Source organism: Marmota flaviventris, unplaced genomic scaffold (assembly GCF_047511675.1).
Source record: "Marmota flaviventris isolate mMarFla1 unplaced genomic scaffold, mMarFla1.hap1 Scaffold_146, whole genome shotgun sequence".
Classification (NCBI taxonomy): Eukaryota; Metazoa; Chordata; class Mammalia; order Rodentia; family Sciuridae; genus Marmota; species Marmota flaviventris.
Window position 1 is genome coordinate 126799 of NW_027288030.1, and position 17746 is coordinate 144544.

Consider the following 17746-nt stretch of genomic DNA (forward strand, 5'->3'; position numbering starts at 1 on the left):
CTTCAAGTCTTTAGGTATAAACCTAAGAAAAGATGTATAAATATGCATCCAGAAAACCCTGAAACACAGAATAAAATAGACATCATTATTGCTGAAACCTTGAAACACAGTTAAATGAAATAAAGAAAAACTAGAATAATTGGAGAGATACTGGTTTTCAGGATTGGTTGACTCAATATTAAGATGGTAGTTCCACCAGAATGAATCTACAGATTCAGCACAATCTTAAAAAAAATCCCGGGAAAGGAGATCAACAAAGTGTTTTAGAACCTAGAGTAGATGACAGAAGACTGAAGAGAAACAAAGTTGAAGAACTTACACATCTAGATTCCAAGATTTATAAATCTACAACAATGGAGAGTGTAATATTAGTGAAGAAATGGGCACATTGATAAACTCCACAGAACAGAGAGCCCCTGAATACATCAACGTAGATATACTCAACTGGCTTTGTCCAAGGAGTAAGAGCTGTTTAAAGATTCCACAAATAGTGATGAAATCACTAGATGACTATGTAGAATAAAATGAATGGAGAAATGAGCTTCACAATTTACACAAAAATAAGTTCAAACTTGTGCATCACCTCAAATTTAACATAAAAAACTGTAAAAATCCTAAATGAAAACACAGACAAAAATTTTCCCCGATATTATGAAGGGTGATGATGTTTTGAATTCAACACCAAGAGGCAGTTAATGAAAGAAAAATAATTCAATTTGTAGATTTTATTAAAATTGAAAATGTTTGCTCTGTAAAAGATCCTGTTAACAGAATGAAAAGCAGCCACAGATTGGGAGAAATATTTGTAAAACATATCTGAACAATGACTTATCAAAAATACACAAAGATTTCTAAAACTCAAAAAGAATAAACAGTCTGACATAAACAATTAACAATCTGCAGACACTTCACTGTAGAATATATACAATGGCAAATAAGTGTAACAACAACAACAAAAAAGAAAGCTCAACAGCATGTCATTAGGGAATTGTAAATTAAAACAATAGTGAGAGTCCTGTGGTGATTAATTTAGGAGACAATTCAGAGAGGGAGAGTTGTTAAAACATTAATTCCAGGTGTGTTTGTGAGAGTGTTTTGGGAATAGATTAGCATTTGAATCAAAAGACTGATAAAGAAAATAGCCCTCACCAATGGACATGCTTATCATCCACTCTGAGTGTTCAGATGGAACAAAAAGATGGAAATAGAGTGAATTATCTTTCTTGTCTAGATTTGGGACTTCCATTTGCTTCTGCCCTCTTGGTTCTTGGTTCACCTCACCCAACACTTCCCCTGCTCCACTCAAGCCTTTACACATGGACTGAGTTACACCATTGGTGTTTTCTGGTTCTCCAGCTTGCAGATGGCAGATGGTAGGACTCTCAGTCTCCATAAACACATTATTCAATTTGTGTCTGGAGGTTCAAGGAACTCTTGAAGAGGAGGAATTGGACTAAGAATAAATGGGATCTTTGGCATGTGTGGATGAAAATAATTTCAGCATATGCCATTTGAGACACTGGTAGATTTATTTCAAAAAGCAGATATACATAAGGGAGAATGTGGGCCATCTCAGGGAAGATACTTTTTTGGGGTAAAGTAAGAAATACACATTCAAGGGAAAATGCTGGCCATCTTTAGTACAAGGGAGAATGCCAAACATCTTGAGTGAGAAGCTTTGGGGAAAAGCAAAGAATACACATTGAAGAGAGAATGCAAACTATCTTCAGAGGGAGTAACAGCAACCCCATGGTATGGGGTGTTAATATTTACAGAGGGATGGTTGCTAAGAACTGTACCAGAGGTGGAGTCAGGGGATAGTTACACAATATCATACCAGTTTTACCCATGTTTGTGCATTACTTTCATGTGACTTTTTGCAGGAAGTGATGTATTATATATCCTATTGGTTCTATTTCTTTGGAGAAGCCTGTGTAATACAGATAGCACCACTTACCTGTTAGAATGAGTAAGTTTCAAAAAACTTAACACCAAAAAACAAACCAAAACAACAACAACAACAAAAAACCAACCCCACAAATAACCCAATCAATAAATGAGCCAAGGAAATGAACAAAACATAAACATAGTCTTACTGTATAATTCAACAATTGTGACCTTAAGTAGTTAGACTGCTTTGAAACTTGTATTCAAACAAAACACAGTAATATGTATAGTAGCTCTATTCATAACATTCAGATTCCTTAAGCAATCAGGACATACTTGAATAGGTGAAATGAATAACCAATCTGGGGTACATCTACATGATGTAATACTGCTACTCAATAGGAATGAACTTTCAAGACATCCAAAGACATAGATGAATTTCAAGTGAAAGAAGCCAGTCTGAAGATACCATAGTCATCTTAAAAAAGGCAAAACTATAGAGGTGGTAAACAGATAATTGTCTGTTAGTGGTTTGTAAGGGTTGTGTTATAGGGGAATAGGGTGATAGAAGTAGGTTCAGCAGGTCAGGTGGAAGCAGACCTCCTATGGTTGGTAGAATCATGCTGAGTATTGTAAACAAGGCTTGGTGTGCCCTACCAGCATGAATAAGAAGGCTGCTTCTCTTTTAGACATGTCTACTTCCATGTGGTTCTCTCAGGGCCAGTTTTGAAATGGGCGTTTACCAATAATTTGTCTTTTCTTAGGACCAAGTAGAGAACCATCCTCAGGCACAGGCCCAGCTCTTTGTCAGGAAGGGGTGTACTCAACAGATCAGGACAGTTGGTCTTTGGTGTTCAGTTTTGCATTTTCAGGGACACCAAGTGCCAGTGTTTCATTGTCGGTTTTCAGTTTTATTCTTTCATCTTGATTTCCTGCTATTCAATGGGTCTTTGTAAATGTTTTATAGAAGGACAAAGTGGTGGAGGGGACACTTTTCTCACCTGAAAGTGGCCCTTTGCACTGAAGCATTGCCGTCAAGGCAGGAGATAGATTGTCTATAGGGAGGAGAATGGGGCCTCAACATCCAAGATTTAAATTCTAGGCTAAAACTTGTTTGTTTTTTTTGGGGGGGGGGCTGGGGAGGGGGCACTTCCTCAGTGAAAGATCCCACTCATGCCTGGATGCCTATTCATTCTGTTGTTGTCCCCAGTTTCCTTGACTACCCTAACATTAAACCCAAAGAATTGTTCCAACCCAAGAAATTCTTTTTTTTTTCTTTTCTAGGTTCACTGCTAATTTTATCTTTTAAAAAATTATTTATTTATTTTTTATTTATGTATGATGGCAGGATGTATTACAATTCTTATTAAACATATAGAACACAATTTTTCATATCTCTGGTTGTACGCACACTATATTCACACCAATTTGTGCCTTCATACCTGTACTTTGGATAATAATGATCATCACATTCCACCATCATTAATAACCCCATGCCCCCTCTCTTTCCCTTCAACCCCTCTGCCATATCTAGAGTTCATATATTCCTCCCATGCTCCTGCTCCGTATCCCACTATGAATCAACCTTTCATCAAACATTCAGAATTTGTTTTTTGGGGGACTGGCTAACTTCATGTAGCATTATCTTCTCTAACTCCATCCATTTACCTGCAAATGCCATGATTTTATTCTCTTTTATTGCTGAGTCATATTCCATTGTGTATATATACCACATTTTTTTATGCATTCATCTATTGAAGGGCATCTAGGTTGGTTCCACAGTTTAGCTATTGTGAATTTTGCTGCTATAAACATTGATGTGACTGTGTCTCTATAGTATGCTGTTTTTAAGTCTTTTGGGCACAGACCAAGGAGAGGAACAGCTGGGTCAAATGGTGGTTCTATTCCCAATTTTCCAAGGAATCTCCATACTGCTTTCCATATTGACTGCACCAATTCAGTCCCACCAGCAGTGTATGAGTGTACTATTTTCCCCACATCCTCACCAACACTTATTGTTGTCTTCATAATAGTTGCCATTCTGACTGGAGTGAGATAAAAATCTTAGAGTGGTTTTGATTTGCATTTCTCTAATTGATAGTGATGATGAACATTTTTTCATGTGTTTGTTGATTGATTGCAAATCATCTTCTGTGAAGTATCTCTTCAGGTTCTTGGCCCATTTATTGATTGGGTTATTTGTTCTTTTGTTTCTTTTGCTGAAAAGAAACTTTTTAGTTTGAGTCCATCCCTTTTATTGATTCTTGATTTTAATTCTTGTGCCACAGGAATCTTATTAAGGAAATTGGGGCCTAATCCCACATGATGGAGATTAGGGCCCACTTTTTCTTCTATTGGTCACAGGGTCTCTGATTTTATTCCTAAGTCCTTGATCCATTTTGAGTTGAGTTCTGTGCATGGTGAGAGATAGGGTTTTAATTTCATTTTGTTGCATATGGATTTCCAGTTTTCCCAGCACCATTTGTTGACTGTCTTTTCTCCAATACATGTTCTTGGCACCTTTGTCTAATATCAGATAGTTGTGGTTTTGTGGGTTAGTCTCTGTGTCCTCTATTGTGTACCATTGGTCTACCAGTCTGTTTTGGTGCCAATACCATGTCATTTTTGTTACTATTGTGCTGTAGAATAGTTTGAGGTCTGGTATAGTGATGCCATCTGCTTCATTCTTCTTGCTAAGTGTTGCTTTAGCTATTCTGGGTCTCTTATTTTTCCAGATGAATTTAATGACTGCCTTTTCTATTTCTATGAGGAATGCCATTGGGATTTTGATTGGAATTGCATTAAATCTGTATAGTGCCTTTGGTAGTATGGTCATTTTGATAATATTAATTCTGCCTATCCAAGAGCAAGGTAGATCTTTCCATCTTCTAAGGTCTTCTTTGATTTATTTATTTAGGGTTCTGTAATTTTTATTGTATAGATCTTTTACTTCTTTCATTAAGTTGATTCCCAAGTATTTTATTTTTTTGGATGCTATTGTAAATGGGGTAGTTTCCCTCTCAGAGGATTTGTCACTGATATACAGAAATGCCCTTGATTTATGGGTGTTGATTTTATATCCTTCTACTTTGCTGAATTCATTTACTAGTTCTAGCAGTGTTCTGGTGGAGCTTTTTGGGTCTTATAAGTATAGAATCATATCATCAGCAAATAGTACTAATTTAAGTTCTTCTTTTCCTATATGCATCTCTTTAATGTCTTTGGTCTAATTGCTCTGGCCAGTGTTTCAAGAACTGTGTTAAATAAAAGTGGTGAAAGAGGACATCCCTGTCTTATTCCAGTTTTTAGAGGGAATGCTTTCAACTTTTTTAAAATTTAGAATGTTGTTAGCCTTGGGCTTAGCATAGATAGCCTTTATGATGTTGATATGTTCTTGTTATCCCTAGTTTTTCTAGTGTTTTGAACATGAAAGGCTGCTGTATTTTGTCAAATGCTTTTTTTTTGCATCTATTGAGATGATTATATGATTCTTATCTTTGAGTCTATTTATGAGATGAATTACATTTATTGATTTCTGTATGTTGAACCAACCTTGCATTTCTGAAATGAATCCCACTTGATCATGGTGCACAATCTTTTTGATTTTTTTTTTATTCAATTTTCCAGGATTTTATTGAAAATTTTTGCATCTATGTTCATTAGAGACATTGGTCTAAAGTTTTGTTTCTTTTATGTGTCTTTGCCTGGTTTTGGAATCAGGGTGATATTGACCTCATAGAATGAGCTTTGAAGTGCTCCCTCTTTTTCTATTTTCTGAATAAGTTGAAGAGTATTGGTATTAGTTTTTCTTTAAAGGTCTTGAAGAACTTGGCTGTGTATACATCTGGTCCTCTTACACTGGGGCTCTCCAGTGGGTGGTGCCCTGGTCACATTGTGCACCTGTGTTAGGCAGCTATTGTGTTGGGTTACCGCCACTGGGGAGAGGGGGAGATTGCAAACCTGGTACATGGCCACTGGAGATCTGATCTGGGAGCTGCCCCCACCTAATATGGTGAGAATGTTCAGCCAAGATGGAGGCAGTCTGCTTTCAGCACTGGGGTGTCTGGTGGGGTGAGGGGAGCCAGGTGATGGTATTGTGCTGTGGGTTGGTAGCAGCTGAGTGACCTGCATGGGTGCAAAACAAAGTCTTGGAGATCTGCAGGTGTGATGATAGGTGATTCTGCTAAGGTGCTTGCAAGCCCTGTGTGGCTAGATCTTTGGACTTTGGGTGTTGGAGGCAGGGGTCCTGCTTGAATTCTTGGCGTCCTGCTCAAACTCTGAGGCCCGGAGCCCTGCGTGGGGTCACAGTGCTGGTGATTTCTGCAGACAGCAGCTATATAGGGGTCTTCTAACACTCTCAGAGATGCAGTGTTCTGACTAGGTGAGATATGGATCACAGACAGAGTGACACAGAATGCTGCCTCCCTCTGGCCCGCCATCTTTAACCCAGACTTTTATTTTTGTACTGGGGATTGTAATCAGAGACACTCTACCACTGAGCCACATCCCAGCCTTATTGTGTACTTTATTTAGAGACAGTGTCTCACCAAGTTGCTTACTGCCTTGCTTTTGCTGAGCCTGGTTTTGAACTCACAATCCTCCTGCCTCAGCTTCCTGAGCTGTTGGGATTACAGGCATATGCCACCCCAACTGGCAGCAGTGACTTCTTGGAAACTTGAAAGTGGATGGGTGGTTCCTGATTTGGTTACCAGGAGGCTCTCTAAGATGATTTTGGCCAGGTGATTACAGAGAAAGTCAATTATAGTGCGAAGGAAAATTACAAGCTGTCTAAATAATTAACAAGCCATTTAATAATTAATGTGACCTGAAAATATTCCCTCAAATGAGTAGCAAATATTTCAATACTCATTAACTATTTTGAGTATAAACTGTTGAAGGTTTTGTAACAGGATTTGGGCAGTAATTGTTATCATTCAAAATGCGTGTGCAATTTGATCAAGTGATTTTACTTCTAGATATTTTATTTACAATCACATTCTCTAATGTATGTAAAGGCTCTCTTGCATATTTAGTGCTGCAACAGTTGGACTTAAATATCTTCCACAGTATAATTAAACAGTTAAGTACACTATGGAACATACATTTGTTATACAAATTGAAGTTAATCTGTATGTGCTGTGGTGGAGATATTCTGAATATAGTTTATGTTTAAAAAGCCAACTATTAAATATGTTTGTGGTATAACACATGTTAAAATATCTACACAATGTACCATAATATATAGTGCATGCATAAATCAGTAAATATATTTATTTAATTCTTACATACTTATAAAATCATCAGCAAATACTCTAATCATTTATGTTAAAACCTGCATAAAATCAATAGCATTCAAGTAAGGAAAGCCAAAAGTCCAAAGAAAAAATGGTCTAAAGTAGAAAGTGTGGTGAAAAATGATGAAACCCCTCTGTATAAATCCAAAATGTGAAATTTGAAGATATCTTTGTAATTTGTGACATGGGATTTAGCAAGGAAGGCCAATGTTATCAGGATATATGTATAATCTTGGGTAATGCCCTTAATCTCTTGACCCTAAATTTCTTAAAAGTGAAATATTTTGGCTTTGCACTAAGCACATCTACACATTTTGTAGCATTTATTAGGATTTATACTACACAGTGACAACTGAAACACTGGCAGACATGTTCTTCTTAGTTCCTCCATAAGCCCACAACAGAATATTGCATGTGTTTTTATAAAATGCTTTAAAAATGTCCTACTTTTTCTTAGTAACTAATTGTCAAAGAAGTCAGTCTAAAATTGCTGGAGTCTGGTGAGTGCTTTCAGAAGACTGAGGAAACTCAGATAAGTGGCAGACCTCTTTTTCCCACTCTGCTTTTCTGGAATGAGTCATTCATTTGCCATATCATAATAATTCCCTTTCACTCCAATACAGAAATACCTGCAATGCCTCCCTCCTGCCCTCTACTTTGCATACCAGTCCCTTTGGCTGTGAGATTCCTCTAAGGAGTAAGAATCTACAAATAGGGAGATTTGAAGAAGTTTGTTTTTTTTTTAATTTTAAGAGAAATCCTTTTTAGGTTGAATTGTTTTTGAAGCATAAAGTTTAATATTATATGCTGTCCCAGTAGCTGGGACTACAAGTGAACAGAAAAGATATAGCACACTAAGTGCCCTAATTAATCCAGTCATCCCTAGTGAAGGGGAATCTCAATTTTCAAGGTGACAGAGCCAAAGACCAGGCCTGTGGTGCAACTTCTCATACTTAAAGAAAACCTGTTGCTCCCCAGGGATTTCCCCACATAGGTGAAAAAAGCCATCACTTTGTAAGAGTCAATCCTAGTAATGAAATAAAATGGTTCCCTTGTATTTTAACTCATTTTTTATTGAGCTGAAATTCACATAACACAAAACTAATCATTTAAAAGTAAACACTCAGTGGCATTTAGTCTATCCACAGTAATGTTGATGGGGCCCAAGTCAGATGTTGGTGGGATCTTTACTAACTGGATTCAGTCACGTGCCTGCATTAGAAATAAGAACAAGTGATAGAGAGAGAAAACCCAAATTTAATCACAATTTGACCCAAACTGGGAAGATAGCTACAGAAATGGTATAATTTATTGGAACAAAAGCCAAGAAATAAACATATGCAGATTTGGCTAGGCTGTGCGAGACTGAGATATGTTATAGTTACCATTTTATTGGATGTCAACCCAAGCCCAGGGGGGCAGCTTCTCAATATCCATTCTCAGATAAAGAAGCTGGAGTAGAAAAACTACAGGTTATCAAGAAATGGGGAAGGAAAAAATAATTGGAGGATTATTATTTTCAGAGTAATACTGTTATACAACCATCAGTTCTACCTCAGTATAAAACATTTTCATCACTTCCAAAAGGAGACCCCCTGTACTTGTTAAGAAGACATTCCTTATCTATCTGTCCCCATCCCATTACAACCACTGACCTTTTTCCTTTAGTTGTTATAAGGAGGGTGAGTCTTCACTTTCTTGAAAGATATGGCCTCTGTGAGCAATCCTTAGTCTGTGAAGAAAGAAGTGGTCAGATTGTGAACCCTACCTGCAGTTGGGTGTGTAGATCAGAGGCTTCAGATGCATCTCCAATTGGCCACTGTGGCATTGTAAGATATGTATTTGGTCTTTGTTTGTCTTTCTTGGCATAGTACTTCTAAAATCCTTAAATTCTTCAAAGTTATAGTATCCTATCATGTTATAGTCTGTAAACAAGTCTGGATGGTGCCTGGCATTTTGCCAGAGGGAGTGGTTTGTGAAGTAACGCCAGCGAGCCATTAAGTGTGGAGATTCCTTATTGGTTGACTGCTGTATCTAGTTTACGTTAATTAAGATAAACTGTGTGGAATGTATATATACCCCTCCTGTCCTACAATAAACGGCTCCCACTCCTGCTCTATCAATCTATGCAAGTTCCTCGCCACCCCCCGGTTATTTTGCTGCAGCTGGACTGCGGCACTATCGTATGCTAATAAGTTGACTGGTGGCTGGGGCTCCTACATAGTTTCTGGATGGGGACTGGTCATCAGAATGACCAAGGTAGAATTAGGGGGTTGAGATTTTTAGCCTGACTTCCCAGCCTCTGGGAAGTGAAGAGGGACTGAAATGTAAGTTTAACACCAATGACCAAGGATTAAATCAGTCATGTATATGCAGTGACGCATGCATAAATCAGAAAAGTTCAGGATTCCAGAAAGCCTCTGGATAGATGGGCATGTGCGGGAAGAGTAGCACACTGGAGAGAGTATAGGATCTCTATATCCCTTCTTACTGGACTCATCTTATGCATTTCTTTTCCTGGATCCTCTGTAATATCTTACATAATAAACGAGTAACTGTGTTTTATTATGAATGTGAGATGCTTAAGCAAATTAACTAAACCCCAGGAAGGGGTTATAGGAACTTTGATTTATTACCAGTTGTTCAGAAGCAACTGGGGTCTGTACTAAAGTTGAGTGGGCAGGCTTGGTGACTGAACACCCACCAAGGAGATTGGACACACTCTCTAAGTAGAATCAAATCAGAGAACACCTACTAGTGTCCACTACTGCAGAATTACTTGCTGGTGGGAGAAAATCTGGACAAATGTGAATCATTTAGTCACAGAAACCTTCTGTGTTGATTGTGATGTAACAAAAAAAACTAGAAAGTTTTTTTTTTTTGTCTCAACACAGACCCTCAGGAGTTGTGGAGAGACTGTTGATCTGGGAGTGCAGTAGCATCCGAAATTGGGGAAATCATGATTTGAATGTGCCCCAAATTTAATATATTGGAAATGTAATCACCAAAGTAATATCTTAGTGGTATTTGGAAGTGAGTCTTTTGGGAAATAATTAGGAATAAAAGAGATCATAAAGGTGGGGCACTAAGGATCAATATAGAGGCTTTATTAAAGAAGAAGAGAGACCTGAACCGGCATATGTATTCTAACTCACTATCTAATGCTCTGCATTAATTCAGGACTCTACAGAATCCACATCCATGAGAAGGTCATTACCAGATGTGGTCCCTCAAATGTGAACCTTCAAATCTGTGAGTGGAATTACCCAGTCTGTAGTATTCAGTTATAGCAACAGCAGCAGACAAAGATGTCATGTCATGCTTGATGGTGTATTGGATGTCTCAGTGTCACACATAGGTTTTTAATACCAGAGCACATCACTTGATTATTATCAATAAAATAGCACTTGTTGGAACCCTGAATAATGATGTTTGCATCTTGGCCAAGTCTGACAGAGAGAGAGAGAAAGAGAGGGAGGGAGGGAGGGAGAGAGAGAGAGAGAGAGAGAGAACAAGAGGGCACACAGGCGAGTGCAAGAGCACTCAGAGACAAATGAATAAACTTTAGGTTTGTCACTTGCAGTTATCAATATTTGGTGCAGCTTGAAAAGTATTTTAAAATACACAATTGAGGTAGTTAAAGAGGATGTGTGTGCAGACATTGCTGAGTAAAGGGGAAAGGCTTCAACAAAGAAGGGAGCTCCTTGTTACTTGTCAAACTCTTTTCTGTTTTCCCTCTTTGGCACTCACTCAACCTCCATGTTGTCCATCACACTCCATCTCATTTTCCTACAGGTACTACATGGCAGCACCATGGACATTCTTGTCAATGATGGAACCCAGTGCTTTGTAATGATGTCATTAATCCAGGACCATGGTACATCTCCATGAGGAGGGGGCTTTTCCATTCAAAGTTGACCATTGAGGAGGGAGAATTCATTGATGAGTTTGAAGTTATCTTAACAACAGATGCACAGCTTAGGAACACCTTATTTTTTGTTTGATTTTATCTTTTTTAAAAAATAATTAATCAATTAATTATAAATAGGTATATATGACAGCAGAATGCAATTTGATTCATTGTTCACAACTGCAACACAACTTTACATTTACATTTTACAACTTTACATTTCTATGCACACCATATGTGCAGTCATACACCTATCCAGAGTAATGATATCTGTCTCATTCTACCATCTTTACTGCCCCCATTCACCCTCCCTCCCTTTTGTCAAGTCAAAGTTTCTCCATTTTTCTCATGCTTCCCTCCTCCCCATAATGGATCAGTGTCCTTTTATCAGAGAGTACATATGGCCTTTTGTTTTTTGGGGGGACTGGCTTACTTCACTTAGCATAATATTCTCCAACTTCATCCATTTGCCTGCAAATGCCATTATTTTATTCTCTTTTAATGCTGAATAATATTCCACTGTGTATATATACCACAGTTTCTTTATCCATTGGTCTATTGAAGGGCATCTAGGTTGCTTCCACAGTTAGCTATTGTGAATTGAACTGCTATGAACATTGATGTGTGGCTGCATTACTATAGTATGCTGATTTTAAGTCCTTTGAGTATAGATGAAGGAGTAGAATAACTGAGTCAAATGGTGGTACCATTCCAAGTTTTCTAAGGAATCTCCATACTGCTTTCTAGATTGGTTGCACCAATTTGTAGTCCCACCAGCAATGTATGAGTGTACCTTTCCTCCCACATCCCTGCCAACATTTACTGTAATCTGTATTCTTGATAACTGCCATTTTGACTGGTGTGAAATGAAATCTTAGAATAGTTTTGATTTGCATTTCTCTAGTTGCTAGAGATTTTGAACATTTTAAAATATATTTCATATATATTCAAATGTATACCTTTTTCTGAGAAGTGTTTATTCAGCTCCTTAGCCCATTTATTGATTGGGTTGTTTGTTTTTTTGAGTTCTTCATATATCCTGGAGATTAGTGCTCTATCTGACGTGTGTGTGGCAAAAATTTTCTCCCCAAATGTAGGCTCTATGATCATATCATTGATTGTTTCTTTTGCTGAGAAGAAGTTTTTAGTTTGAGTCCATCCAATTTATTCATTCTTGATTTTATTTCTTGTACTACAGGAATCTTGTTAAGGAAGTCAGGGCCTAAATCTGACATGATGAAGAATTGGGTCTACTTTTTCCCTCTATTAGATGCAGGGTCTCTGGTTTAATTCCTACATCCTTGATCCACTTTGAGTTTTGTGCATGGTGAGAGGGGTTTATTTTATTTTGCTGCACATGGATTTCCAGTTCTTCCAGCACCATTTGTTTTTTTTTCTTTTTCTATAAGGAATGACATTAGGATTTTAATTGGAATCACATTGAATCTGTATAGTGCTTTGGGTAACATGGCCATTTTGACAATATTAATTTTGTATATCCAAGAACAAAGAGATATTTCCATCTTCTAAGGTCTTCTTCAATTTCTTTCTTTAATGTTCTGTAGTTTTATTGTAGAGGTCTTTCACCTCTTTTGTTAAGTTGATTCCTCATTTCCCTTTCTGAGGATTTGATTCCTCATTTCCCTTTCTGAGGATTTTTATGGATGTTGATTTTATAACCTGCTACATTTCTGAATTCATATATTAGTTCTAGAAGTTTTCTGGTGGAACTTTTAGGGTCTTCCAGGTATAGAATCATATCATCAGCAAATAGTGCCAATTTTAGTTATTCTTTTCCTATATTTCTCCCTTTAATCTATTTCATCTGTCTAATTGCTCTGGCCAGTGTTTCAAGAACTATGTTAAATACAAGGGGTGAAAGAGGACATCCCTATCTTATTCCAATTTTTAGAGGAAATGCTTTCAACTTTTTTTTTTAATTTAGAATGTTGGCTTTGGGCTTAGCATAGATAGCCATTATGATGATGATATGTTCCTGCTATCCCTAGTTTTTCTAGTGTTTTGAACATGAAGGGCTGCTGTATTTTGTCAAATGCTTTTTTTTGCATCTATTGAGATGATTATATGATTCTTATCTTTGAGTCTATTTATGAGATGAGTTACATTTATTGATTTCTGTATGTTGAACCAACCTTGCATCCCTGGGATGAAACCTACTTGATCATGGTGCAAGATCTTTTTGGTATGTTTTCTTATTTGATTTGCCAGAATTTTATTGAGAATTTTTGCATCTATATTCATTAGACATATTGGTCTAAAGTTTTACTTTTTTTGATGTATCTTTGTCTGGTTTTGGAATCAGAGTGATACTGTCCTCATAGAATGAGTTTGGAAGTGCTGCCTCTTTTTGTATATCCTAAAACAAATTGGAGAGTGTTGGTTGTTGAGAGCCACAGCCGAGTCAGCATTGCCAGAAGGAGTGGTTGAGAGGTGACAGCCATTAAGATAATTGCTGTGACTGGATGATGCTGGATTGAAACAGACTGTGTATTGAGTTGTATATAGACCCCTGCTGTCCAGCAATAGGGCGGCTCTGGCAATAGGGAGGCTCCTGCTGCCTCAGGCGCCTGCTACTCTCGCAGGGGGTCCCCATGAGTTCCCGTGGAGCCGGAGCCCTGGTGAAGCGCGGATGGAGTGCGGGTGAGGGTTCGGGCAATAAAGTAGTTCCTGTTTGAACCTACAAGTGCCTCTTGGCGGCTAGGTTATTTTGTGCCCAGCCAGACTGTGGCAGTTGGTATTAGTTCTTTTTTAAAGGTCTTGTAGAACACGCCAATGTATCTGTCCAGTCCTGGCCTTTTCTTGATTGGTAAACTTTTGATGGCATCTGCTATTTCATCACTTGAAATTGATCTGTTTAAATTTTGCATATTATCCTGATTCAATTTGGGCAAATTTTATGACTCTAGAAATTTGTCGATGCCTTTAATATTTTCTATTTTAGTGGAGTAAAGGTTTTCAACATAATTTCTAATTATCTTCTGTATTTCTGTAGTGTCTGTTGTGATATTTCCTTTTTTATATGTATTTTAGTGATTTTTTTCTCTCCTTCTCTTCATTGGCATGGCTATGGGTCTGTCAGTTTTATTTATTTTTTCAAAGAACCAACTTTTTGTTCTGTCATTTTTTTTTCAATTGTTTCTTTTGTTTCAATTTCATTGATTTCAGCTCTGATTTTAATTATTTTCTGTCTTCTGCTGCTTTTGGTGTTGATTTGTTTTTGTTTTTCTAGGTCTTTGAGATGTAGTGTTAAGTCACTTATTTTTTGACTTTTTCTTCTTTTAAGGAATGAACTCCATGCAATGAACTTTCCTCTTAGAATTGCTTTCATAGTGTCCCAGAAATTTCAATATGTTGTATCTGTGTTCTCATTCACCTCTAAAGACTTTTTAATCTCCTCCTTGATGTCTTCTGTAACCCATTGTTCATTCAGTAGCATATTATTTAGTCTCCATGTATTGGAGTGGATTTTATTTCTTCTTTTATCATTGATTTCTAATTTCATTCTATTATGGTCTGAGAAAATGCAGGGTAAAATCTCTACTTTTATAATTGCTTAGAGTTGCTTTGTGGCATAGTATATGGTCTATTTTAGAGAAGAATCCATGTGTTGCTGAGAAGAAAGTATATTCTCTCATTGAAGGTTGGAATACTCTATAGATGTCAGTTAAGTCTAAGTTATTGATTGTATTATTGAGTTCTATAGTTTCTTTGTTCAGCTTTTGTTTGGAAGATCTATCTAGTGATGAAAGAGGAATGTTAAAGTCACCCAAAATTATTGTGTTGTGGTCTATTTTGACTCTTGAACTTGAGAAGAGTTTGTTTGATGAACATAGCTGTTCCATTGTTTGGGGCATATATATTTATAATTGTTAAGACTTGTTGGTGTATGGTTCCCTTGAGAAGTATGTAGTGTCCTTCTTTATCCTTTTTGATTGGCTTTTAGTTTGAATTCTACTTTCTTTGATATGAGGATGGAAACCCCTGCTTGTTTCTGCAAACAATGTGAGAGGTATGATTTTACCCAACCCTTCATCTTCAGTCTGTGAATGTCTTTTTCTATGAGATGAGTCTCTTGGAAGCAGCATATTGTTGGGTATTTTTTTTGATCCAGTCTGCTAGTCTATGTCTTTTGATTGGTGAGTTTAGGCCATTAACATTCAGGGTTATTATTGAGACATGATTTGTATTCCCAGGCATTTTTGTTTATTATTGGTATTTAATGTGACTCGGTTTCTCTTCTGCTTAGATTTTCCTTAGGTGTAATCCCTCCCTCTGCTGATTTTCATCATTGTTTTTCATTTCCTCTTCTTAGAATACTTTGCTGAGGATGTTCTGTAGTGCAGGCTTTCTAGATGTAAATTCTTTTAACTTTGGTTTATCATGGAAGGTTTTTATTTCATCATCAAGTCTAAAACTTAGTTTTGCTGAATATAAGATTCTTGGTTGGCATCCTTTTTTTTTTTTTTTTTCAGAACTTGGTGTATGTTGTTCCACGATCTCCTGGATTTGAGGGTCTGGGTTGAAAAATCTGCTGAGACACAAATTGGTCTCCCTCTATGTGATCTGATTCCTCTATTTTGCAGGTTTTAAGATTCTGTCCTTATTCTGTATTCTACACATTTTGATTATAATGTGCCTTGGTGTAGATCTGTTGTAATTTTGTACATTTGGTTTCCTGTAAGCCTCTTGTATTTTGTTTTCCAATTCATTCTTCATGCTTGCGAAATTTTCTGATATTATTTCATTGAGGAGATTGTGCATTCCTTAGGTATAAAATTCTGTGCCTTCCTCTATCCCAATAACTCTTAGATTTGGTCTTTTGATGCTGTCCCATAATTCTTGTATGTTCTGTTCATGGTTTCTAACTCTCTTCTCTGTGTAGTCTAATTTATTTTCTAGATTGTAAACTTTGTCTTCATTATCCGATGTTCTTTCTTCCAAGTGATCTAGTCTGTTGGTTATGCTTTCTATTAAGTTTTTTTATTTGATTTATTGTATCCTTCATTTCAAGGATTTCTGACTGTTTTTTTTCAGGGTCTCTATTTCTCTCTTGAAGTAATCTTTTGCAACCTGTATGTGCTCGTTTAGGTCATTTTTAAATTCACAGATCATTTTATTTATGAAACTCCTGAACTCCTTCTCTGACATTTCATCAACTTTGCTGTCCATAGGTTCTGTTATTACAGTGTTCTGGTTTGTTTGGGGCATTTTCCTCCCTTGTGTTTTCATGTTATCTATGTGTCTTTCTGTCTTGCCGTGTGGATCTGAGATCTTACAGTTTCTTACCTATATTCTTGTAGTACTCTCTCAGATTGTTTTTACCTCACCTTGATGTTGGGCTTTCAGACCCTGCTGGTGACCCTCAATGGGTGCTACTGCATTCTGGATCTGGGACCTGTGTAAGTTGAAGTGGGTAGATCTGGGCCACTGGGGTTGACATCCCATGGTAGTCTGCTGGTCAGAGGACATAGCCCTGCACCAGAGGCTAGGCTCTGGTGAGTGTCTGCCCCATCTGAAAAGGGGTGGACCCAACTCACTGTGCACCTGAGCCCCACAGAGGCTGAGGTGAGTGTATCTGGGCTGCTGGGCTTGACCTCCTGCACCTGACTTTTCTTTCTTTTAATGAATGAACTCCATGCAATAAACTTTTCTCTTAGCACTGTTCTCAATGTCCTAGAGATTCAGGAACACCTTTTGAGACTCCTATTTTTTCTCCTGTTATTGCATTGGTGCTGTCTTCTGAATTTTAGACATCCATTCTCAATGAATAAGATGACTTTCTAGGCTTAGTTAATTGACATAGGCATTATTTCTATAATATTCATTATTAAAGTTGTGAAAATTTCAATCCTATAGAAAACTCAAGTAAAAGCCACTTTCTGTACGTTGTCCTCAATATTTTATTTAAGAGGTTTTTTTTTTTTTTTTTCAAAAGCAAGAGACACAATCTCAATTTATTAAGAATGTGAATTGTTTTTCATTAGAGTCTTTCAGAGGTTTGGGATTGCTCTCTGGGTTTTATATTGTAATGAAATAAGAAATAAGGGGAGAATAAGATGGGAATTGAGAGAAAAGTTGTATTTTTTATTGCTCTATGACTTGGGATTTCAGCAGTGGGAATACCTCTTCTCTGTAAGGTGGATGAATTAGGAATTTCACTGAAACTCAAAATTTGTCAGTTAGAGTATCCAAGAGATTTAGAAATCTGGATACATTAAATGAAAAAAAAAAAAAAAAGAAAACTATGGAGCCAAGCCAGTAGTTGCAGCAACAGCACACCCCCCAAAATGGAGCATCTATGTACATCAAACAAGATCTTCTCAATTTCAAGAATAATACTGGGTGACTTTAACATGCTTCTCTCATCACTGGATAGGTCATCCAAACAAAAACAAATAAAGAAGGTACAGTACAAACAATGCAATTAATAATTAAGACTTAACAGACATATATAGAATATTTCATCCCTCAAAGACTAAATATAATTTTTTTTCAGCAGCATATGAAACATTTTCTAAAATAGATGATATTTTAGGCCATAAAGCAAATCTTAGCAGACAAAAATAGATTCTATCAGACCAAATGAAATGAAATTAGAAATTAATGATAAGATAAAAATAGAAACTACTCTAAC